The following is a 27,136-nucleotide window of genomic DNA, read 5'->3' as shown; positions in this document are numbered from 1 at the left end:
TTTCTCCGCTGGTTACGCCCAGCCCTGAGTTTTCTGTTTCTCCGCTGGTTACGCCCAGCCCTGAGTTTCCTGTATCTCCGCTGGCTCCGCCCAGCTCTGAATCTTCTGTTTCTCCGCTGGCTCCGCCCAGCTCTGAATCTTCTGTGTCCCCGCTGGTTCCGCCCAGCTCTGAATCTTCTGTGTCTCCGCTGGTTCCGCCCAGCTCTGAATCTTCTGTGTCTCCGCTGGTTCCACCCAGCTCTGAATCTTCTGTGTCTCCGCTGGTTCCACCCAGCTCTGAATCTTCTGTGTCTCCGCTGGTTCCGCCCAGCCCTGAATCTTCTGTGTCTCCTGTATTCCCTCCCAGCCTCCCTCTCCCGCCTCCTCCCAAACCTGCTGGTCCCTCTACTCCTCTTTCGCTGGTTCCGTCCAGTCCTGATCCTCCTGTCCTTCCTCCCATCCTTCTCCTCTCTCCTCCTCCTAGACCAGCCAGTTCCTCGCCATCCCTGCTGGTGCCAGTCAGTACCGCAGCTCACCCTCAGTCCGCGCCATCGGGGCGCGGTGGTTCGCCGCTGGACTGCCAGTCTCCAGCTCCGCCTTGGCGTGTTAAGGCCCTGTCTCCGCCTCCAGCCTCCGAGCCCTGGACTCCTCCTCGGTCCTTCGACCCAGCGGCTCCGCCTTGGCTCTTAGTTCCCTCGTCTCCACCGTGGCCTGTCATCCCACCTGCTCCACCGGGCTCCCTCGTCCCTCCGGCTCCACCTTGGTCAGTCGTCGACCATCCGCCGCCTCGGGACTCCACTCCTCTGGTTCCACCTCGTCACTCCATCCCTCCGGCTCTGCCAGGCTCCTCCTTCCCTCCGGTTCCACCTCCATCCTCGGTCGCTCCGGCTCCACATCGGTCTGCCAGGACCCCGCCTCCGCCTTGGTCGCCTGAGCCTTCTGCTCCACCTAGGCCCTCCGGAACCTCGACGTCCCCCTGGCTCTGCGGCTGTGCTGCTCCATCTTGGGCTCCTCACCCACGGGTGCAGTCTCCGCCTGTCGGCCCCCTGGTGTCGTCGACCCCTCCTTCACCATGGCTCCTCCCGCCGTCGACTCCACCTTGGATCTCCGTCCTGGCTGGTCTCTGGTGGACCATCTGGCTCCTCCTGCTCCTGTCTCCTCCCTGGCTCCTTCCTCCGTCGTCTCCTCCCTGGCTCCTCCTTCTGTGGTCCCTGTCTGCTGGCCCCCTCCTGGAAGTCCGTCCTCCACCGGAACCTCCTCCCAAGTTCCCACCTACGCCCCCCCCTGTTGTTTCTACGGTGCGAGGACGCACCTACCGGGAGGGGGGAGTACTGTCACACACCTGGACTCATTTAATGTGTTTTTGCCCGTGACCCAGTTTCTGTCTTTCCGTGTTTGATTAGTTCCCAGGTGTGTCCATTATCTTCCTCATGTGTTCCATGTCCCTGTTAATTTAATGATTCCATCCACCTGTGTTTCCCCAATTATCTGTTGTTCATAAGCCGTGTCCCTTCAGTTCTGTTTTGTCGGGTCTCCTCACTTGTGCTCACTTGCAGCTCATTTGCCACTTGCTACTTACGTGTGTCTACCTCTGTGCTCCATGTTGGATATCCCCTGTGTTGGATATATTAAAAGCCTTATTCTGTTTATCCTCGACTCCGTATTCCTTCAGGCAGCGTAAAACCGTGACAAGTATATATTTTTGAAAATATTTATGTATATACATTTATATATTTATATTATTATATTTCTATTAAAATATTTAATATATAAACATACCATATTTTTTCTTAAATATGTACATGCACGTGTTTGTATTTATGTGCATAATAAATAAACACAGTACACATTCATATATTATGTAAACAAAAACTTTTATTTTGGATTTAATCCTAATTTTTATTTCTCCTCTATCATACAGAGACACGACAAAAAACCAACTTGTTTTTACAAGGACCTCCAGCTGGGTTTATGCCTGAACATGCCACCAATAGCACAACCTATCTGTTCCATTTGACTGTAATCGTTACTGCAAGTTTAACACAAATCATCCCACTTTTAGGAAAAAAGGTACAGACAGCCACTTGTGGCAGTGCTGGATGTCAAATAGTTGAAAATCCTGTCAATAGCTGGTCTAGTGATACTCAGCTCTTACCAATAATAAAAAAAAAGGATGTGTCAGAGCTCTTGTTCACAGACTAGGGTTTGTACTTGTGTGATGCTGTAGTCGTTCCAAACAGCTTTACATGATAGTTCCCTGTCTCCACAATGAAATACGGCAGCCACGTCTCAGAGACTCACTGTCACTGTTAAACCTTGAACTTTGATTTCATTACAGCCTGGGGACTCTTTGGACAAACGCGGCCTTCTCTGACAATATGTGCATATTCATTTTGATTTATGATTCTTTAAATTGATGCATCATGTTTTATAGTCTCAAAGCAATTTGTATTTCTGCACACCTGCATTCTGTTTATTGAATTTCATATGCTAAATAATTTTTAGTTGAAGATTTAGAACTAGATTTACATTTCCTAAAGGAAATACCAGCGCTGGCTGAGCAGGGATGTGTACGCTTTTAGGTTTTGTCATTATTATAACACTCACGTCTCTGTCCACTGTGTATGAGAATCTACAAATATAAAGACACTGCCTTTGCAGTATGAGGCAGCTATATAGAAGACGCAATAAAAAGGGCAATCAAAATTCACTATGCAAATGCATGTAAGACGACTAATGGGAATTCAATTGGCGTCATCGCTGTTGGTTGCATAATGGACTCTTTTCACATTTATCTTTTTATATATATATATATATATATATATATTGCGCTCCAATAGAGAAAGTCAAATCCATGATAGTGTTTCTATGACTTTCCAAAAGAGGAAAAAAAATATTCAGATATTGATGATGCTGGTCTGAAGAGAGAAAGACGTCAATTATACCGACACTCCCTCAGCCATTGTATTGAGAAACACTCAAGCTTTAAATCATAGAAAAAAAAAATTTGTATCAAGGTACATAAAAAAATATACATATTTAATTACTAAAAAATATATTATAAAAAAACTAGATTTATATGTCATTACAGGTTCATGAATGCTGAACACTGACAATGTGTTTTTTTTTTTTTTTTTTTTTTTTTTTTTTTTTTTACTGATGATTATTCTTTAATTTGTAATTTTTTTGGTTTTGTACTTTTTTATACTATTTATAAAATAAATTACATTTTTATAATACAATAGTTTAAATATATACATACATACAAAACACACACGCACTATATACAATAAAAAAAAAGACAATAACACTCTGATGACTTACAAGATGCACTGACAACCTGTGAAGCTCAAAAAACATGCTTACATGCTTACATGCTTGATCTCACATCTGTGACCGGTCCATCCAACCTCACACTGACAGCTGTATGGATCCATTTCATCCAGGCAACTACAATGACAAAAGAGATTGTTTATGTGCCCTGACGTGCAAATTCTGCATTCATTATTTATGATTTATGAGAGATGATTTTACATGTCGATTAAGCTGCAACCTCAACCACATTTACCTGGCTTTACAGTACAGTATATAAACACACCAGGACAGCAGGACTAATAAAACTAAAAGCTTGTATAAATGATTTTAATAAGTGAGGGTCTTGTAAATTATATATAGTCAATTCATATTATAAATGTTAGAAAGTCATGTTGTACATGCCACTGCAACTCTCACACTCCTGCTGTCTCGATAAAGTCACATTGATGGTTAATTAATGTGCAAGTGCAACATTTACTAGGCTGTGATTAAACAGCTCATTTCCCAGTTTAACAGCTAATGTCAGGTGACAACCCGTATCTTTTATCCATCCTAAAAACTCATAAGTAGTATAATTGCATTATAAAATTTAAAGATGCATCTGTTTATAAACCTGAGCATGTTTATCTGCATGAACTGTGTCCCCTTTCATTTCTAGATTTTACAGGGCTCAACAATAAAGATGGCCCAAGGCCAGCGTGATAGTTTTGACAAGCCAGCATAGACATTTATTGATCACATATATTTGTTTTCATGTCTTACAAATGAAAAATTTGGTTATTACTGTAACTTGGTTAGATGCTCAAAGTGCAAAATACAGCTGGTAATGACTAATTATGTTGTGTTTACTGAGTACCAGACTGCTAAACAGCTAATTGGGAGTGAGCTGGCAAGAAGGATTGCAAGCACATTTAGTTTTTTAAAAGACTTTAAAAGACCGTCTCTTTCAGAATGAATGTGATGACTATTTACAAAGCTCTCAATCACAGAGCTTGAAATACACATCGTTACAGCTCAGCAAGGTTAATGTACCTCCCATGAACACAGGGGTTGGATGAGGACTCATCAGTGTTTCCCCACAGTGATAGCCAATGAAACCTCTGGAGCGCACACACTGGTAACCGTTAAGACCATTGATGCACCTCCCGTTGTTTCGGATGGGATTAGATCTGCACTCATCAATGTTTAGCTCGCACCATTTACCTTCAGGAAGAACAAAATCAATAACATTTAAATACATTACATTCAGCATTGAGAAATTCTTGCAAATCAAGGTGATCTCAGATATAGAGTCGGACTCCCAATCGAAGGGTTGTAAGTTCGAGTCTCGGGCCGGCAGGAATTTTGGGTGGGGGGAAGTGCATGTACAGTGCTCTCTCCACCCTCAATACCACGACTTAGGTGCCCTTGAGCAAGGCATCGAACCCCCAACTGCCCCCGGGCGCCGCAGTATAAATGGCTGCCCACTGCTCCGGGTGTGTGTTCACAGTGTGTGTGTGTGTGTGTTCACTACTCTGTGTGCACTTCGGATGGGTTAAATGCAGAGCACGAATTCTGAGTATGGGTCACCATACTTGGCTGAATGTCACGTCACTTTCACTTTCATATCAATGTGAAAAAAATTTATAAAAGTATGTGAATAAGAATATTGTGCTACATTTCTTCAAAAATCCAAACCAAAATACTGAGAAAAAAACGATGAAAAGCAAGTCTAATAATTTTTTAAGTTAAGGTAATTAGCCTTAAGTTAAGATGAGGTAAACCGTTAATAAAATCTTTAATTAGGTTAAAAAGCTTATTTTCAAAGAATATTTTATCAACCTTTAATATCAGCTATCAGAAATATAGATGCTTATGCCAATCCTTACTGAAATTCTGAAAGCATCTAAAATTTGATTTGAAATACAAAATTTTACACCTAAAACCATTTTGTGAGGCATTCAGGATCTTGTTATTGGTAGCATTGTATTTCACAAGTCTATAGACTGTAGACTTTAGAAAACTAAGACTATAGATAACGATAGTATAGCTTTAAAAGATGAGTATGAGCATTAAAAATCTGTATAAGCATAAAAAAGTGTATAAATAATAATACGTGTATAAATAATTTGCAAAATACTTTTTTGTTATCACAAAATAAAACAAATGATATGATCATCTACTCATGCTAAGTGCTATTTCAAACAATTTTAATGATATCATATTAAATTTTATCGTGCCACTTTTCCTCTTGATTTGTTTCAAAAAGTGCAGTTGTACAAATGAAGATGTTCAGTGGGAGAGCAATAGTGGTCATTTCAGGTATTTTTACTTCAATTGGCAGGATATTTATAATTTGTGTATTTCTAAATGTGCAGTCACGCTTTTGTATGTCACTGGTACAGAGTGCATTATTCTCTAACCTGGATTTATGACCAAGTTGAATGACATAAAATCCACTACAAAAAGGTTCGGTAACAAACACCCTAATAGGTCATAATTTACCTGGAAAAAAGCTGTAAATTCAATACAAATCCTGAGGCGAGTAAGACTCCGTAGACACCCAGGGAAAGGTTGACAAATGACAGAGATAAAAACGAGAGCCAAAGAGCTGCGATACTAAAGAGCAGACAGCCATTATTCTTCCTCCCTGTAACTACACAAACAAATGGAAGCATTTCCAAAAGCCCCGAGACATCTAAATAAAGAGCAGAAGCGATCTTTTAAACATTATGAATCATATGCTGATATTACAGGAATGTAAACTTAATTCACGCTTGACTACACAAATAATTCAGTCACTTCGGGCGAAAGTGACGCCATCAGTCACAGTTCAGGTCATGCACTGACAATAAATTAAAGCTTTATTTCAATTACTCACTGCTCAACGCACAGCCAGTGAGAAAACAAACAACTACCTGTGGTGTTTCTCACTAAAGAAGTTTTCAACCTTTCGTACTCAGCGCTGTTCTTCACGCTGAAGTGTTTTGGTGCGTCTCGAAGGCAACGTGGATAAATAAAAGGAACTAAAACATAACAATGAAGCAGATCATTAACATCTTTTAATTAAAGTGTTTTTCCCAATTGCTCATTCAAGGACTGTTGTTAATTCCGTTCATACTGACCTCCTGGTTAAGCGGTAATGAATTTATTTCCCTGCGGATAGTCATCTGCAAAAACAACAAAGTGTCAGTGTATCGACTGGGTATGAATTAACTGTAAAAATCGTATTAACCCCAAAACATGAACTGGGTTTCGATATTCAGTCACGATAAGCTGTTTGTAGTCAGCCATCAATCAAGTACTGTACTTTATATCTCACTGCTTCGTATGACACTATCAAGACTTATTGGTCGTAAAGAAGAGCACACCAGCCTCGCTTCATAGACAATACATTTACACTGTCAGTGCTTCTAATGAGATAATACAAAACCCTCTTAATTAGCATTTCCTTGTCTGATTTGACAAATAATGCGCCATCCTATCAGACTCTGTAGAATATGAGAAGCCAAGCAGGGGAGAGATTATAAAGCTGTTGGGTTAATCCTAATGTTGGTTTTCTTAAGGGTGCTCACTGTACTCATCTGAGAGGAGAAAAAAAACATATAATCTTCTCCTCCACTCCTCAATTACTCCTCTCTGCAGGAACTGCTCAAACCCACAGCAAGTTATCAGATTTTCTATCCAAGAGACCAAAAAAAGAGAGAACTAGAGCAACGCAAAGAAAGCCATTGAAGAAAAAATAAAAGTCTGAAAAATAAAAAAATAAACACTACCCAGAAGATAAAGTAGGAGAGAAAGAGCTGGAAATCTCTAGCAAGTGCTTTGCAGCTTCACAGAGCAAGAAATGGCTGAACAGCTATGAAAAATCATAACTGCTGAATATTTCCCTTGATATTTTAAATAATGATTAATTCAATACTTGTTTTAACATTTTAAAAATTACATATTCAAGTCATAAAATATCAACAACAAAAAATGAATTATTAAAACATAAAAAAATTATTAAATGAAACAAATTTATACACATGCATATTAGAGTCATGTATGACAACTATCATTTTAATAACATTTAAAATAAACTGACACATTTCATGTTTTATTTTAGAAATATTTTATATTTCTATATTTAAATATTAGTTTTTTTTGACAGATGAAAAATTTATTAATATAGCACTCATAGTCCTCTATATGGGGCATGCAACTGCATGTCATGTTTATATACGCTATACATCTAAAATGCACCCAAAGCGATACAAATGAACAGCTATCATGTAGGTTTCATAGCTTTAGATGCTACATCATCGAATAATTTAACAGACAGACATTGTATCATCTTTCTTTGCCTTTTTTCATGCAAAGCTGCCGATCACAATGAAGGAGACACTCACTATATCCAATCAAAATCACAAATAATGTAATTTCACCGAATGAGGCTGAGCAACATTCCATTTCAATTTAAAAATCATTTTGCTGCAGATCAGCCACAGAGACACGTCGGATGGCAGGCTGCTGCATATTGCCTTTTGTATCTTTGATTCTTCCTTCTTGAGAAGTTGCGATGCCGTTACATGTCTTATTAGGGCAAATATTTCCTCTGAGCCCCAGTTGGTTGAACCAATCCAGAATATATCCTCGGGCCTGAGCTCTCAGGGGACGCGTCCGATTCCTCAGATGAGCTCAGAGCTGAGAGGAAAGTAATGACTGGTGCAAGGCAGAGTGGGGCCTGATAATAAAAGAGGTTTCTGTGGGAATTAGGGCCCGTGTGTCAGGCTGAGCTCTCCCAGGAGTTTCCGTGCCTCTGAGATTTCCTTCTTTCCACTCTGCAGGATGAGGATAAATTGATGATACAGTACAAAAGACAAATGAAATTCATCTTCAAGCCGGCTGATGGAGATTGAGATTACAAAAAAAAAAAAAAAAAAAAAAAAAAACTAAAAAAAAAACTGCATTGATAAGTGTAATGGCTTAAGTTTTTTTAGGTTTTTGCACGTAACCTGAGGTTAGCACACGTGTTTAGATAAAACAGATACCAACATGTACAGTACCATGTCAATGTATGGACATATCTAAAGTGTAAAGTCTTTTATCCACAGTAGCTTCAAGATTGTAAAATATTATTACTAATTAAAATAACTTTTCTAATTTAATGCATTAAAAATATGATTTATTTATATGACGGTAAAGCTAAATTTTCAGCATCATTACTCCAGTCTTCAGTGCCACTTGATCCTTCAGAAATTATTTTAATATGCTGATTTGGTCCCTTAAATGCATCCTTGCTGAATACAAGTGTTAATTTCTTAATTAGAAACGCTTGCTGACCTCAAACATTTCAATGGTAGTGTATGCTAATTAAATTAGCACATTTACTGAAAAACTAATTACCTAAATGGCCTAACATCTAAATTTAATTATTTATATCAAGAAATAAGTAATTAACAAAGCAAAAATTATATTTAAAATCACTGAATCAAACTAAACAAATTAGGTTACAAACAAATATACATTTAAGGGATGTTTCAGGCAGAAATACAATTTCAGTTTACAACTGTTTACAGCATATATAGAGTAACTTTTTATTTTAAGTATATTTGGCATTTAAAAACATTTTTTTTTATCATTTTTAATCCTTAATAATTTACAAATAAACAATAGCCAGGATACAGGTTTGTTTCTGTGTACTAAACTTGCTCATCTGTCGAGTTCAGTTTAGACCAGTTTTCAGAAGATTCGTGAAGATTGCATGTTTATGAAGTGTTTACATTTTAAATGCTTTCAATATATTGGCATTGTACAATTGCAGTGCCTATATCCAAACATACACAAATGAATGAATGCCCACGAATAAGGATGAGATCACCCTGGGCAAAGAAGAAAACAGTGAAAGGAAAAAAGGACAGAGGAGATGAGGAAGTACTTGATTAAAATGCAGAGGATGAGGAGGAGGTGTTTAGTTAACTCAAGGTGAATCTGTGTATGTGAGTGTGTGTGTGTGTGTGTAGATATTCGTGGGAGTGTGCGATCTAATTAAAGTGGTAAATGTGCTGATGAGCTATTTGTGTTTTCTTGCCACTGAGAATCTGTCAGGCTGGGGAACGCAGCCCGTGTAGACACGATAAGCCCTGGTTTCTCTCATTGATTTTGTGTCTCGGGCTCTGGACGAGGTGGACGTACCTGGGAAGCCAGTACGGCAGACACATATGAATCCCCCAGGTTTGTTGATGCACACAGAGTCAAGGAGGCAGGTGGAAGCTTCACAAATGTTTCAGCAGGTGTTCCGAAATATCCAGTGACACAGTTGCATTGGAAACTGGAAAAGTAAAAAAATAACATTAGTAGCTAAATCTACTTTTTAAATCCCTGGCTGAGTCTGTAAAACGGGTGTCTGCTAACACAAAATGGTACCATATCTGCATGAAGTGGTTTTAGGAAAACTGACAGACAGGAAAAAGTATGATTGACAGCAAAAAGATCTGAAGCATGTCTGTTAATCATGACTTTGGCTGCTGCTATCATCGGACGAAATGACTGACAAGCTGACTCGGTTTCAAATATCCTGTCACCTGTCTAATTTGTGAGGACTTGGCCAGTTCAGTGGTTCTCTGATGGAAGGAATATCTTGTAGCATATATTCACACTTTAATAGGGCATTTTGTGTCCCGCTGTGATTTTTGGCTGGCTTGTTTTGTTCACTTTAGCGTATTTGGTCTTAATTCTGTACGGAGTGTTCTGCTGGGCTTAGTACATTTTTTCTTTTGAAATAAAAGAGTTTAATACGCTATAAAATAAAAAAAGCTATAAAATTGTAGACCTACCCCATTTACTGAAACCTACTACCTCTTTTCTAGCAAAAATGGGCTTATTTACTTTTGTAAATGATGACATATACATTTATATAAAAAACAGCACCACATTTTTAATAATTAAAAATTCAATTCAATTTAAACGCAGCCAATGTGTGATCTTTCAAAAGATAGGGCACCCATATCAGATCTGACAGCAAACTGCAGCCCAAGTAAGTAAAATATAGCAAAACTTCAACCAAATCAAACTTTTTCTACTAAAACCCTAGAAGCTAAAATAATAATATTTTAACAACGCATTCACATGCTTACTCTGATGTTGATCACATGATATGCAGAAAAAAAAAAAAAGGCGCACATTCCAGCTTCCTGCGTGTAATAATAATAATAATAATAATAGAGCACAGCCATGACAGCAACATGTTGCCATGTTGTAAGACAACATCTATATTGCAAATTGTAATATTGTTACTGTTGTTTTAGGAATAACAACGCAATGGCATTACCATAAAAAAAACTATGCACATTACGTAAAAATGAAAGAACGCTTATGGACACAGAAAATCGGAAATGAACTGTTGCAATACACTGTGGGGACAGTCAGTTATTCAATTCAGATTCCATCCAGATATGCACAAAATTGGATTTGGGACAGTCGGAACGAGGCAAAAAGAGTCAGAAAGAATGTGAAAAATAGTCATTAAAAACAATGTGTTTTTGAGATCAAATGAAAAATATTTGAGTTATTTAATATTTAAGTTTATTATACAATTTTTAACAGCTCTTGGGCACAAATCAGGCATAATCACAACATTTACTATAATAAAACGATACATTAGAGATGAATATGTTGCTTGTAAAAAGCTATCCTGCTAGAAAACATGATTAGTTTCAATGTTGATCAATAAAAAATAAAATAAAAAAAGAAAATAGTTTTTGCAGCTACACATTGTAGTAATGACATCTACCAGCAGGGGCAATCTGGATCAATGCAAACTAGCCAAACTGGTTGGTTTCGGACAAAATCCCGTATGCTGTAGCCTACAAGGAGAATCAAAGCAAACATCTGTAAACTACTGTTGTCAGTAAACTACATACAAACACACCTACATCTGACAGGACAAGGTAAAAGAGCTCCGCTGAGAACGATCTCCTCTAAAGCAAGCCCTGCTGTGTCAAAAGTGCACTTGTGTGGAAGAGAATAAGTTGTGAGCAAACGGAAACACCTGAAGTGAAATCCCTCAGACGGAAGCAATTCCGCAGGAAGGCTGGAAGCAGATGATCACAGGGGAGCCCGTACATGATATGAGACAAAGTGGAGACAAACCATTTAGGACCTAATTTGGCCTCGGGATTCCTCTGCCCATATGTCGGACTGAACCAAGAGCAGCCCTGGGGCACCCATTAAAGCACAACAAGGAGAAGATCTAGTAGTGGAAAACCAATATAGAGGCGTGATGCGAGCCTGCTGAACTATTCTCACTTGTGTTTAGACCAGCAGCTTATATATGTCAAGGATGAAAAAGCACCTTCATTATAAGCTCAAGCACTTTAGACAATAATACCAGCATCTCTCAAACGTGTCTCATTTCTAGACCGTCTAGTGAAAACAAACAGTTCAGAGAGGATACATGGGCTCCTACATCATAATCAATTTATGGAGGTTGCGGTATAGAGTGGAAAAAGTGCAATTCTGAGTTGCCATGGTACTTACCTGTTCACAAGGTCTTGGCAGACACCTCGGTTCTGGCAGGGGTTGGATACGCACTCATTGATGTCTTCCTCACAGCGTTGGCCCAAGAAACCTGGCTTGCAGAAACAGCTGCATAGAGCTGACCAAAAAAAAAAAAAAAAAAAAGCACTTGTTTATCTGGGATCATGCAACCAAAATGTGATTTTATATAGCAAGACCTACAACCTAGAATTTATAAATGGTTGTTAATTTAATAATTATAATAAACGTATGGTTCAACCACATATTCAGTTAATTTCAATAAAATATTTCTAGTTTTGAAATTCCAGGTATTTTAGCGAATATATTTAGACATACACTACTGTTTAAAAGTTTGTGATCAGTAATTGTTATATTTTTGAAAGAAATGTTTTATGCTTATCAAGGCTGAACTTATACATCTACAAACATTTGAATTTTTGAATTAAAATATTAAAATAACAGGTTTCTATGTTAATCTAATTGTAAAATGTAATGTAATTCTTGTGATATTAAAGCTTAATTTATAGCAGCCATTACTCCCGTCTCCAGTGACACATGATTCTTCAGAAATCCTTCTAATATTTGAACATTGTAATAATTGGAATTGAACACAATAAATAAAAGTTTATATTTTTGTTGAAACTGATAATTTTTTCAGGATTACTTAATGAATAGAAAGTTCAGAAAGTTAGTTATACTGTCACATTTGTATAATGCATATTTGATCAGTATAATGCATATATAGAAAGTTATACTGTCACATTTGATCAGTATAATGCATCCTTGCTGAATAAAAGTAGTCATTTCTTAGTATGAATCCATGAGCTCGATGAGAAGTGCATATGATGGGTGTAAGAAAATCTACTGCATACTACACTTGCTGACCCATCAAACTCTGAAGATATCACAGAGGGAACTACAGACTGTCCTTCCATAAATAAAAAAATGGCTGTCATCTCTATTGTGCTAATACTGGGGTTCCAAAAACTACAATGGAAAAAAACAGACATGTGGGCTTACAACCCAAAAATGGACCTTTCTGATAAATATACAGAATATTATGTTTGGATAATAGCAAACCTCAAATGTGCTGTAAAGAAAGTAAATGGACTGCTTTGGGAACGGTAGAACAACAACTGAGCTGCAGAAGCAGAAGTCAGAATTTGACCTCAATCTAACTAAATATAGAGCCATTCCAGCACATGAACAAAATATAGTTGTACATTAGGAAATAGTTATTCCTTTAACATTTAATTAACTTTTAATAACCTGGATGTTTTTATTTGGTATTACTGTAATTAATAAATTAAAATAAAAGTAAAATACATATAAAAAAACATAAACATGATTATTTATGTACTACAATATTATTATTATTATTATTATTATTATATTATGATATTATTAAAAACAAGGCAATTTTTGTTTAGTTATGTAAAATGTGTATTCTAATGACTTATTAAACAAATAATTATTACATTTCTATTTTTAAGATCAGATTTGAGCAAGATAATATTTAATGAGCAATTCTTTCAGTTAAAATATTTGACATGCATGTCTATACTGTCTTGTGAGGTCTTAAAGGAACACTCCACTATTTTTGAAAATAGGCTAATTTTCTATCTACTCTAGAGTTAAACAGTTGAGGTTTACTGTTTCTGAATACATCCAGCTGATCTTCGGGTCTGGCAGTAGCACTTTAGCTGTAACTTTGCATAGATTACTGAATCTGATTAGATCATCAGCATCACGCACAAAAATGACCAAAGCGTTTTGATATTTTTCCTTATTTAAAATTGTACTCTTCTATGTACTAAGACCGATGGAAAATGAAAAGTTGTGATTTTCTAGGCTGATATGGATAGGAACTATACAATCATTCAGGCATAATAATCAAGGAACTTTGCTGCTGTACCATGGGTACCATTGAGTTATAAATAGGGAAAATATTGAAACTCTCTGGTCATTTTTGAGTGAGATGCTGACGATCTAATCAGATTCAATAATCTATGCTAAGTTACAACAAGTGGTACCGCCAGACCCAGAGATCGGCTGGATGGATTTGAAAACGGTAAAACTCAACTGTTTAACTAAACTGCCACTATTAACACTGTTTAACTGTAGGGGAGTTGGAAAATGAGCCTAAAGTGTTCCTTTATAGGGATAGTTCACCCAGGGATAACAACTGTTTAGACATTCTGTTGGATTTTTGTGGTGTTGTTATCTCTTTTTAGAACTTGACTGATGTGTGAACCATCATTTTATGGAGGAAAAAAGTTACATAATGGCTTCTTTTGTAAAATAAGTAAAATCAATAAATTCCCAGAGGTTTAAAACTACATTAGTGGTGACTAATTAATGACAGGATTTTAATTTTGGGGTGAACGGTCCCTTTAACACAGCACAGTGCCAGAGGGCAACATATCTGCTGAAACACAAACAAACACAACAGAGAACTAAAATTAGAAATAAAAGGCAAAAAGACATGTAGCTGCTGACCCCATCCTCACAATGGCCTTGGTTCTGACAAGGTCTTGAGACACAGTCATCGCTATCAATTTCACAGCAAGTTCCCTCAAACCCTGCAAGACAGATGAGATGGTCATGGATCAGTAAGTCTCACTGCTCCATGAAAGCGTTAGGATCAATGATAACAAAGGCCCTTGGTGAATGCCATCTTAATGGAACTGTGCACCTCCCTATAGCCCATCTCATCTGCCAGGCCTCACACTCCTGGTGTCTCCTCCGAGGACTCTAGCGGCTCTAATAATACCTCGGTGCCTCCACAGATTAGGCTGAGGGCTTATGGTGGAAGTGTGGAAAGGATCTCGTTAAGATGGGGGAGACGGAGGAGGTAAAGTTCAGGGGCCTCTTTGCTCGTGTTCATTACAAGGATGACGGGGAGGAGGGGGTGTAATCAGCTCAGGGCTCTTGTTGGGGAAAAGGTCCTGGGAGATGTGAATATTCAGCTCTTTGTTGGAGAGCTACCGCTGTAAGCTCATCCTCTGCTCAGCAAGACATTTTGTGCCTGAAAAATGCATTAGAGTCAAAATAAAATTAAAATAGACTATTTTGCTTTAATAGGCGCTCCTTGTCTTATTGTGAACAAAAAAAAAGTATTTGTACTGTAACCTTAGATTGACATTTTAGAACTGACTGCTTCTTCCGGAACAATAGTTATGTCACTTACAGTAGGACACACAGGATATTGGAACTTTCAGCAGTTTGCAATCCAAAAGATTTATCATTATGGTAACACTAGAAAAGGTAACACTTGTTAACTACTAACCACAACATTTCTCTCAATAAATTCTTATTTTTGCTGCTTATTAATAGTTAGTAAGGTAGTTGTTAAGTTATAAGGCATTACTATGTTCTTAATTAGCACTAATACATGGCTAATATTCTAGTAATATGCATGCTAATAAGCAACTAGTTTTACCTATTCTAAAGTGTTAGCCATTATGGTAAATAATGGTTTTCTATTTCAATATAGTTTTTACCTTATTTTTATCTTGCAACATTATAAATATCTCCAACTTTTAGGGCTCTGTCATACACCCATCGCAGTGCGGCACAAGGCACGGTGCAAGTGTTTTTGCTAGTTTCACCCCGACTCAGTTCTCATTTTCTGGTCCAACACCATGTTGTTTAAATTAGCAAATGCATTTGAGCCCATTTGTGTGCTCAGGGGCATGCCTGTCTGAAAACGAGATGTGTTCAGGTGCATTATTGGCGAGTTGCTATTCTGAGGAACTGAAAAACTGTACTATAGACTATCTCAAACATGTTCTAAAGTCTGGCGCATTGTTTGTCTTTGTTATTTAAAGAGTATAGGCGGGTCCACAACGAGTGTACACGCTGCTTATTACATACACAGGGAAGCACAGCAGCAAACAAAAATATAAAAAATTAAAGGATTACAGTGTAAAACAATATTATTGTGTAGGCTACATAAATATAAAAATGCCAACATGTCATAATGGATAGTACACACATATATCAGAATTAAGCTACCTAATTGCTTGTGCACACATGTTCTGTCTTTGTGCTCGCAAATTTTGCCATGTAAATATCAAATCCGTCATGTCAAGAGCACAACTGGCTCTTAAATGGGAATGGGAGATGAGGTTTATTGCACGTTACGCCCCAAAACACCCATTGCTCGTTAAGAGAATAGGGTCAACTCATTTAGACCATCTACATGGGCTTAGCTCGCTAAAATAGGTCCCATAATTTCTTGGGGATAAAAAAAAAAAATGACTAGCTTTTCATCTTTTAACTATAGAGTATAATTTAAAATAAATATATTATAATATAGCTATTGTTTGGTAATTCTGGCAATGGATTTGCTTCATGCTACATTTTCTATTTCACTTGGATTTAAATTAAATTACTAAACTGAGCGAGTAGCAAATTCTAAATGGCAAACATTGTCCAAATGATTTAATAACTCTTTAAAACAAAATTTTTATGCGGATAATTATCGCATTTAATTTAATCTTTCACAGACCTTCTTGCTTTTAGCATTCTTGTGAGCTTATTGTCTAATTGGTTTAGTGTTGAGAGCAGATGTTGTGCAACAGTGGAAAGACAAAAGAGAAACCTCCAGCATTGCTCATGTTTTCAGAAACGTAATAAGCTTGATTTCATTCTGAGTCACCACCGAATAAATTTACAGTTCCAGTAAGCACACTTTATTTTTTAACACATGCAGCAGAACATCTACTGTACCTTATCTCCTTCGAGGCGTTTCAAAGCACAGGCTGGTTTCACACATTAGAGATGACTCATAACAGCAACAATAGAAAGCCAAATGAGTATACACTCTATCTGCATTTAATGCATGCCATGAATTATTCCCTCAAGTGTGAGAAGCATATACTAAAGGTTTGTTGAGGTCAAGTGCAACTAAACAGAATATCATTCATTTTTAAAGACATTTGACAGTAAATATTTGCTGAAAATTTTAAGAAAGGAGAGTTGAGGGCACAAACCTTCCTGTAAACTTATCAATACACAATTTCTGACTGGAAGTGTATAGGTTTTTCCAATGATTTCCAGAGTTGGCTGATTTGAACTGGCATCAACCCCCAATCTCATTCCAGATATCATCCTTCCATTAGATTCTAGCAAACACAATCGAGAATTGGGTCTATGCCACTATGGATGCACAGTACAATATCTGTTGGATTATATACAGCTGGCACCAGCCCATGATGAACTGTCAATCACAATGTCTCTAGGGACAATTTGGAGTGTCAACATTAATGTATCTGCAGCAAGAACACACAGTGAGACTGGAGTTCCTTCATTGTCAAAACACAGGGCAAGATACCTGTGGCTTGCACAAATGTTCCATCATTCTTTCCCAGCATCCTCTGAGCTCCCCACAAAGCCTTGTAGGTATTCCCTGGGACAACTCATCCTTCCAAAGTAAATATGAGACTAGTTTGAAATTTAGCCATATCAATACCGACAAGTTCACTGTTAGTCTGAAAACAAATAAAATCTGCATTAAGAGTATACATGTACATAAAAAATAATAATAATAATAATAATTTGTTCAAGTTGTTGTCGTATTTATATTTTCATGCAAATTTAATAAAAATTTAAATTGAAAAATAATGAATATTTTTACATTGAAATTACTTTTTATTTACTATATAACAATCAAACAATTAATGAATTAAGTTTTACAGGACTACGTTGGTCAACGTGTGTTGCACCAAGCACAAACAAGCAAATATTTTCAACTTTAAACCAGAGTCATTAACTTGCTTGATGAATTTATCAAGGTGAACTACAGTCAATTCTATTATTAACAATCTTTATAAATAACTAAGATTTATGAATGCAGTCTTAAAGCAACAGCATTCTGGTAATTAGCCTTGGCCCATGATCATCAATCTGAAAGACATGAGCAAAATAGGGCTAAAGCTAAATATTTATAATAACCAGTGAATATACACAAAGCAGGATGCAGAAAATGAGAGATTCCAGCTCAAAGGCTAATTGTGATGAAACACATACACACACAATTTATTTATCTGAATTTAATTAAAGGATACTTGTTTGACTTAAAGAAACTCTACTTAACCTCTGCATTGTTCACAGTTTCTGAAGTAGGCTCTAGTTCTTTGTAAGGGGCCGTTATATTTTCTTCCTTAGCCTGTAGTTATGAACTATTAGCTGTGAATTTGAGACTGGATTAGTTCAATAGCTGTATTCTAAGGCAGCATGCTAACTGAAATGCAACCTCATAAGTGACACATTTGGAAATTCTTTCAATGAACTCCCTGTGTGACACAAATAGCACTAAACACCAAGTCACTCTCGATTCACAATTTTGATTTTAATACACTATCAGGACCCCCCCCCCGCCCCCACCCACACACACACACACACTGAATGAATGGCAGCTCAAAACACCTTACAAAACTACTATAATACTGTACAGCTTTAGTTGGATAATGCAAACCACTGTCACTCTAGTAAAGTTTTGATGGACAAACAAGTGAACGGTTGTTGGCAGGGTGGGTAGGGTGTATTGGTTTGTTCGGGTGGGCGATATGGCAAACATTTCACAATTATTGTTTTTTTTTTTTTTTTTTTTTAATATCATGATTTTACAACAATTCTTTGTCAGGTTGGTTTTTCTATTTTGCCATCTGTTTGAGTATTACAGCCAAACTAATTTCCCTATTATAAAGATAAAACTTGCTACTTTAAGGTAACAAAATATAAAAAAGTATATGGCATAAATTTAGGCCAGAGTGGGAGAAGATAAAAATCTTTGTCATTATTTATCTTAGGTATATAAAAAAAATTGAACAAAGATTCACATTACAAATACACATACTGTAATATACAAATAAAATTAACAGTATTTAGCAGGAGCATTCAAAAAATGTTATGAACAAATAAGGAATGATTGACTTTGATAATTGAATTTTGATGTTTTAACATTAAAGGAATAAGTCACCCATAATTTTAAATAGGTTTTTTATTTTTTTATTTTTATACCTTCATGTATCCACTCAAAAGTAAACCTGAATGAGTTTCCTTCTTCTGTTAAACATAAATTCTGTTTTGAAGTAGGTTGAAAACCAAACAGTTGCTGGTTCACAGTGACTTCCATAGTATTTTTCCCCCTACTAAGTCAATGTGAACCAGCAACTGTTTGGTTATTCAGATTCTTCAAAATAACTTCAAAATCCCCCCATGCAAGCCACTGCTAATGATGTCGACCCACCTTCAGATAACTGAGTTTCCACAGATACAGAATGTTTTTATTTTTCATTTGTATTTTAGTATTTAACTAGACAAAAAAGTTGATTAAGACAAACTTTAGGTTGGCTTGAGAAAGCCTAGTCTGAAAGTTTTAAGCAGCTTGACTAGAGAGTTTCAAAAAGTTTGAAAAGTTTAAAAAGTTTTAAGTTTGATGGCAAGTTACAAGCATGTCACAACCATGTTTCTAGCATGATTTATAACTGTATTGATCTGGTGAGGAGGGGGCCTTGGGTTAAAAAAGGTTGAGAACCACTGGTCTAACGTATTTTTATATAGATAATCAATGGAGAAGTAGTACAGCAGAATTAGTAAATGGCCCCCTTCGAGTAGTTAAATTTAATCTAAAGCTGCTGCTATTAACCATTAAGGGGCAAATAAGATACAAACAGTCCCACTGACAAGCTGTTGTACCTATAAAAGTATACAATTATTGCACTTTTTTTTCTGAGAATGTAGTTTCACATTTGTATATTGCTAGGCTAACACTATAATGCTCCAACAAACAAAACATGCATTTTTTTTTTTTTTTTTTGCATTGCACTGCACTGCATTTTGGGATTGTCTTTCCTATGAAAGATACATGCAATGGCTAGGAAACTTAGGAGACAATATAATTAAGTTGCCTATGTAATATTAATATGTTGCCTAAGTAGATGTCTCACTAGGTTTGGAACAGAGCAAAATGTGCCGGCTCACAGAAAAAGGTTATTCATTCAGTGCCATTTCTCAGGTCTACCTTTCTCAATAATGGATACCAAATTCCCAGACCTTTTGCACTGGTGTCCTACATGTAGCATGCTTACTTAACATACATGATTCATAGCAGCCATATATACAGCAGGATAATGCTCTGCTGGAATGAATTTATTACATAAATTCATCTGCCTTCACGGGCAGCAGATTCTTTAGAAACCCCAGCTTGCAGCTATTCTAATGTTTATTAAGCATAAAGCTATCGTTTCACACAGCTTTAATGTAATGCACCCATGAAAGGCAGACAGTTCCATTGTTGAATCAAGGTCAATAAGATGAGACCATCCTGAATGACTTGAGAGCTCGTACTGATAGAGACATTTCTGCACTGAATGCTATTGTTTGGTATGCAGACGGCCTGTTACTCACATTTCCTATGTGATGAACAACCCACAGTCTCTTTTTGTGTCTGAGGTTGTTCAGGACAACTCATAAATTCAATGCTGCCATCCAATTATGAAGAATGAAGTCATAACTTCTATTTCATTCTTCACAGAATTTCACTTCGCCACATTCACATTGATAACAGAGACCACTTCCTATTGAAATTACCTGGTCACACAAATATAAAAATAACAAAAGGGAGGACTTGCAACCGCATGTGTACAGCACACATACATACATACTTTTTGCAATACATTGCAATATAGGTGCAGAGATCCAATCATGCAATAGGAAAGATAAGGCCAACTGCAGAGGAAAGCCGTTTACTGACTGGTTAGAATGGGATACAATCTCAATTGAGTGCAGACAGGAGTGCAGAATGTTGTGTAGGTAGGGATGAAATGAAAAGAGGGAGCAAAAAGGGAAGCAAGAAACATGCCAGAAAATGAAAAGCTTTTGTTCTAAATGTGGGATACCTCTGAGAGTTTGCCCCAAATCTTTACCACCAACTGCAAATTGAATTGATGCACAGAGAAGGAACGATTACTATGCTGTATATAGTGTATACAGGGTGTGCAGGGCTTGATCATTGTCTTTGGAGGCCCACTTAATCAAGAAACAAAATGTGAAAGAAAGGCATCTTTACAGTTTTAAATGCCATTTGTTAACAGAAACAGTACCAGCCAAAATTCTTGAAAAAATAAATAAATAAATAAAAAATAAAGCCAAATAACCTTACATTTTCAAAGGAAATAAAATAAATAAAATTGTATAAAAAATTATCAAAAAAAAAACAAAAAAACTAAACAAAACAATTAAAACAAAAAGAAGACTAATATTCTGTAAGCAAATTTGACATAATTTTACTTAAATTTACAAATAAAATACAAAATAAAACAGAATAGAATAAAATCTAAGAAAGCAAATACCAATGTATGTTTTAACAAAGTAAATAAAAAAATCTAAGTCTGTAATCTTTTTTAAAAATATATTTTAAAATAAAATGACTTTTTTTTAATTACATTTAAATGTAAAAATTAAGCAAGAAAATACCAAATCCCAATAAAAAGACTAATCAGAATACACTATATACAAATGTTATATTTTATCAATGTAAGTGAATAAGAACATTTAAATCTGTAATAATAATAATAATAATAATAAAAATCAAATTAAATTATGTTATTAAAATTAAAAAACAAAACAAAATAAAACATGCAAAATAAACTGCAAACTAGCGGGAAAATTGGTATTAAGGTAAAATAATAATAATAATAATAATTAAATAACACTCTAATAAGAACTCACATCCACTCTGGAAGAAGTTGCTTAATATGGTTTTAGTTGACAAATATTAATACTGTTGAACCTTTTACAACTTCTCTTTGTATACAAATGGATCTAAAATGTGAAACAGTATAAATATTTTGAACAAACAATTGTCTGGTGAGTCTACGTGTCTCCAAACTTTTGATTGGTACTGTGCATGTCAGCAGAAATAACGGGAGCCTTTGAAATGACAAGGGATGGGAATCAAACATACCGAAGCAAAACTAATGTGTCTCTTCTCATGTCCCTCATCATCACAACATCACTCATGCAAGCTGTTCTGACTGCTTAGTGACTTGCTGTACTCTCTCTCATCATTCACAGCCATGTGCCCTCAGGTGAGGGGTGTTACAGCCAGCCGGTCTTGCTCTTGCTGTACAACTATTTAAAAGCAAATTGCTGTGTAAACACAAAAGGTTTGTGCCTGCTCAGCCGAACAAGAGGCAGGGTGTGATCTTGTGGCTCAGCGCCTGTATCCAAATAAATGTTGCATGAAAACATCATTTGCATGGAAAGATATGTGCTGTTTCCTGTCGTCTCCTATCTCCCTGCCTCAGCTGGGGCCTTGGTTCATTACCGTGTCACATATTCATGTCAACCAACAAGATTAGTTTAAGAGTAATGTATTTTAAGCTGTAAATAAGAATACATCAAAGCAAGGACACAGTGTTGAATTTACCAACAGGTCATACGAATAACACTGCTGTATGAATGCTGGGGGAGAGTCAGTGAGAAGTGGGTTTTATCACATTCTCCTAACCTTTCGGACCCTTCTGCTTTAGAATGTGCAAAAAGTCAAATTTAAAGGTTTGCATAAAAACAAAATACAAAAATTTGCTCACCATTGTGAAGTTCCAAACCAGTATGCTTTTTTTTTTTTAGTGGTACAAAAAGAAAAGATTTTGAACAATACACTTAAACAAAAATAACTGTTATATGACCTGTGTATGCTGTATTCCAAATCCCTTGAATGCATACTGTACAATACCATTTAGAGAATGTCTGTTTTTTTTTTTTTTTGAATATTTGAATATGTTAGAGCAAATGTTTGCAACAGAGAATACATAATTTATATTTATTTTTATATAATTTATTATTAATATAATATAATATAATATAATATAATATAATATAATATAATATAATATAATATAATATAATATAATATTTTTTTTGTCCTATTTGGACTGGATGTGGTCACTATAAGCTCACCTTTACAAAACAGGTAAATGAAGAATTCTCCTTTTGTGCTTTACAGAAGAAAAACAGCTTACAGGTTTAGAGCGACATGAAGGTGAGCAAACTGACAGATTTTTTTTTTTTGATGAACAAGTCTGCAAAAGATAGAAGGAACACTACAAAAAAGGGCAAAATACAGCAGCTTTGGGGTATAAGTGATTTTTGTGGGAATGCTAGCTGGGTTTCAATCCATGGGTTGTGCAATAAAACACAGTGTTTCTGCCAGCTCACCCATGTACTAAGATATGAAGTGTGGGCTGAGAACGGCTGTGAGTCAGAGTGTGTGTAGAACGAGAGAGAGAGAAAGAGAGTGAGAGAGATAGAGAAAGAAAGAAAGAAATAAATAAAGAGAAAAGGAGGTGGCATGTGAGCCTACGCACATCTCTAGCTCAGTAATGCATGCAGCAGTGGATGCTAATTTCCTATTTCTCTCAGAAAAGAAATCCTCGGATTGCCAAAGCACTCTATTTTTATCCCTCGCCAACATTCTTTTCATTTCCTCCCTGATACCTTTACAACACCGTCATACAAACAACTCATTCACTGACTGGCCTCTGGCCTCTCATATCCCACAGACTTCATTCGTTTAGGATGCCCACAGTGAAAGAACAGATGCCAGGCGGGTTTGATTGCGTTTCGCAGGTCAAGCAGGTGCCATCGAAGGGGGTCAGATGTATAACAAGGAAAAAAGCTTTTGGTCACATCAGAGTTCAAAACAACCAGATGCAATCTAGATGGAGGCATGCGCACGATCATCTCATTTAAGAGTCATGCCGTAACATGGTCTTTTCTCTCGGCGGATTGTTAAAAGTGATGAGTCAGACTTTTTCATTGCATCATTTCATACAGCAGAAGGGTAAAGGACTTTAGGGTAGCCACTAGGGATGCGTATTTTGTTAAGTCTGACAGATAAATTCAGCAGAGCGCTCAGGGTGGGATGATGGGAATAGGTGGGGTTTCGCTTCTGTGCTGTGTACAGCCAGCATTTACATAGCTGATTCATACGGTTTCAACAACTACTAAAAAGAAGTCTTAACAATAGGTTGCATACATTTTTTCATGGAGAGGAAAGATAAACACACACACACACCCTTTGAATAACACTTGAAATTGAGTAATATACCAACAAAAATATTATTTATAGCCAGCCAAAAGTATGATTTTTTATTTTATCTTAAGCTCACCAAGGCTGTGTTTATTTGAACAAATATAATACAAACAGTTATACTGTATAATATTATTACAATTTAAAATAACCATTTCTATCTTTTTTAAGATTTATTTTTTTTTTTTTTGCATTTTTGCCTTTATTAGAATAGGACAGATCAGAGCTGATAGGAAGTGAAGTGGGAGAGAGATAGGGACCAGAATCGGGAAAAGGCCCTCAAGTTGGGATTCGTACTCGGGACGCCCATTGGAATTACATTGGAGCTGTTAAGTCGGTGCAGTGCACACAAGGCAATCGGCACCAAATTAATTGTTTTCTATTTAAATATATATTATAAAAATGTAATTTATTCTTGTGAGTGCACAGCTTCATTTTCTTCAGCATCACAATGTTTCAGAATTATTTCTTATATTATGTTAAATTTAAAAGATTTTGCAGCATAAGAATCTTTCAGAAACATTTAAAAGTATTATGTGTACACTATAATCAATACAGGGCCTTTGCCAATAAAACTGCCATGAGGCAGAACAGTAATTAATTATTTTACTTCAGTGTTCATTTAATCATTTAGCAGATGCTTTTATCCGAAGTGACTTACTGTACAAATGACAATAAACAGAAATAGTCAAACCAACAAATGTGCAACAATACATAAGTGCTGTGACAAGTCCGTTAGTCTACCTCAGTGCACTTAACAAGCTTTATATTAGACACAATATTAATAGAATAGAATACTTGTATCAAGGTTGTGATGTGATTTACTGACTACATACGGTACTCCACCTATTCGTTTGCCCAGCTCTTTAATTATCTTCAGGTAGTCAAGATCTTTTTATAATTCATACATTTACAACCAGATACAATGACAGCCGCTTTGACCAGAAAGTACTGACATTGTCTCTAATTATAGTGCTGAAAAAGTTGCTGTGGTTGTTGTGACTTCCGAGCATTCATCCCTTGTAACCACACAGTGGGACAGACCTCTGCATTATACAGCTGTACTGTGGTATACACTGCTGTTGAATGAGTAATAGCTTCTGAATCGCTACGGGGACGCATCAGATCCCTGTGAAACTGTGGAGTGATCAACTGAATACAAATGTGCAAAATTTCAAGTTAGAGCAATCTGTGCCTGAAACGCAGCAGACATGTATTAAGAGTAAGTGATCTGGTCTCAATGAGCATAATAATATCAGGAGGATTTCAAATGACAGACGAGCGTGTCTATGTGCGCATGCGAGTATGCTTTACTGTGATTAAAGAGATTGAGCAGAAACCTCTTTTGCACCCCCTGTTCTGTGCATTCATCAGACGGGACTCGCTCGTCTTCCTTTGATGGAGACCTGCAGCCAAAATTTAATGAAACACTTGGAACTTGTTCTTTGGCAGAAGTGATAGGGTCTGTTCTTGTCTCTGCAGACAAAGTCAGAAATGGGAAAGCAAAGAAAATTGCAAAATCATTGGAAGGGTAAGACACCGTTTAACAAGAAAGAAAGTACGATTCAAGCAGTTACAATGGCTTCAAATCACTGTGTGATCCTTAATAATTCTCTCCCATGCTGAAGACATCAATGGACAAATACTGCAGGGGAGAGCTGGCAGAACAAAACTAGAAAGTCATGCATATCCAGAGAGCCACAGTTTCCTCTCATGAGCCACTCTTTCCATCTATGAGTGCAGGAATGTGGAGTATTTGGCAGATTTGAAGGTTAGTTGAATGTAACGCTTGGCAATTCAAGTGAGATATTAGATATGCATTTGAAATTATTGTAAATAAGAAATAATATAAACATGCCTGTCTATTAAATATCATTTATCTGAACTAACATTCAGATGTTTACTTAAAGCACGTTAAACAGGTTTATTCAAAAAAAAAAAAAAAAAAAAAACATTTCCTTGATGCCATTAAATAGAAAGGATACACTACGAACACACTGCAATATTCAGATGCCGTAGTTTGTTTCCTTATTCAAAAAGACCATCTATTGAAATCAAGCTGCAAAATTGGCTCAAGGCTAATAAAAAAAAATCTCACAATATGGTTGTGATATCACATGCCTTCGTGCACATTTACATATTTGTGACATCTACTGTCTGCTCAGTACCTTTTACTTCAAATTCACTTTACAGTTACAAAAAGATTAACCCCAAAAGCAGACCTTAAAGCATGACTTACTCATGGAAAACAGAAATCATTTTATATAAATTGCTGCCTGAATTTCCAAATCTATGCATTGTACCAAACGTATGAAATAATAATAGAATTAAATAACCATAATTATACAGTAAGTGTACAAAATGTCTCCAATGAGGCCAAGGAGTCAAGGTTTTGTTGGGACATGACCCCATTAGATCTTGCAGAGAGATGCCGTAAGTACACCATCTGGCAGCAAAAAGCAACTTTCTGCTTTGATGGCCATTTAGAAGAATCTGTTCATTTTTTTTTTTTGCAAGTATGGATGGGTTGCAAACAAATGTCTTTCTCCATGTGATACATCAATGTCCTTGAACAAGAACCGCAATAGAGGGACTGATACTGTCATTTTATTCTACCTAAGATCAATACCTTAAACACTATAGAGCAATATTCAGCAATAGTTATTGTTTTTTTTTCCCAAACAAAAATAGAAAAAATAATTTTAACTACACAATTGAACACTTATAAACATGACTTTTCTATAAGAAGTCGTCACACATAAAAAATATATATATATTTGCAGGTTTTCAATGGGAACCCATTAAATAGGGACTAAAATAAGAACTTTTCAAAGATGCAATCAGTAGGAAATGTATGATTTTACCAGAATAACCAACTCAGTGGAAGGCAAATTAATTAAAACAAGCTACAGAAGTGTAAAAATAAAGTCCTATGAATGAAGGATCTCACTAAGCAGGTGGGTAAGCAGGCACAATGCCGCAGGGGTTATGCCGCAGGTCGCAGGGGTTGTAGGCCTGTTCACAGAGTGGTCCAGTAAAGAAGGGCGGGCAGGTGCAGGAGAACTCCCCTGGAATGTCAGACTCCACAGAATGTGCTCCGTTCAGGCAGGGAGAGGAAGAACATTCCTTCACATCCTCTCCACAATACAGGCCTGTCCAGCCAAAGGACACTTGCACCTATATGGCAAAATAAGTATTTTTCAGATAAGAGAGTTCATTGTTTGCTTATGTAATTTCAAG

At 36.6% G+C, this 27,136-nt stretch overlaps 1 pseudogene; it reads right to left on the bottom strand.

The window, feature by feature from the left end:
• LOC127970451 (protein eyes shut homolog) overlaps window positions 1–27,136 on the bottom strand; it is a 189,894-nt pseudogene that overhangs the window by 86,459 nt on the left and 76,299 nt on the right.

This window comes from Carassius gibelio, chromosome B13 (genome assembly GCF_023724105.1).
Source record: "Carassius gibelio isolate Cgi1373 ecotype wild population from Czech Republic chromosome B13, carGib1.2-hapl.c, whole genome shotgun sequence".
NCBI lineage: Eukaryota > Metazoa > Chordata > Actinopteri > Cypriniformes > Cyprinidae > Carassius > Carassius gibelio.
The sequence above is the reverse complement of the archived record's forward strand: the minus strand, read 5'-3'. Positions and strand labels throughout refer to the sequence as shown.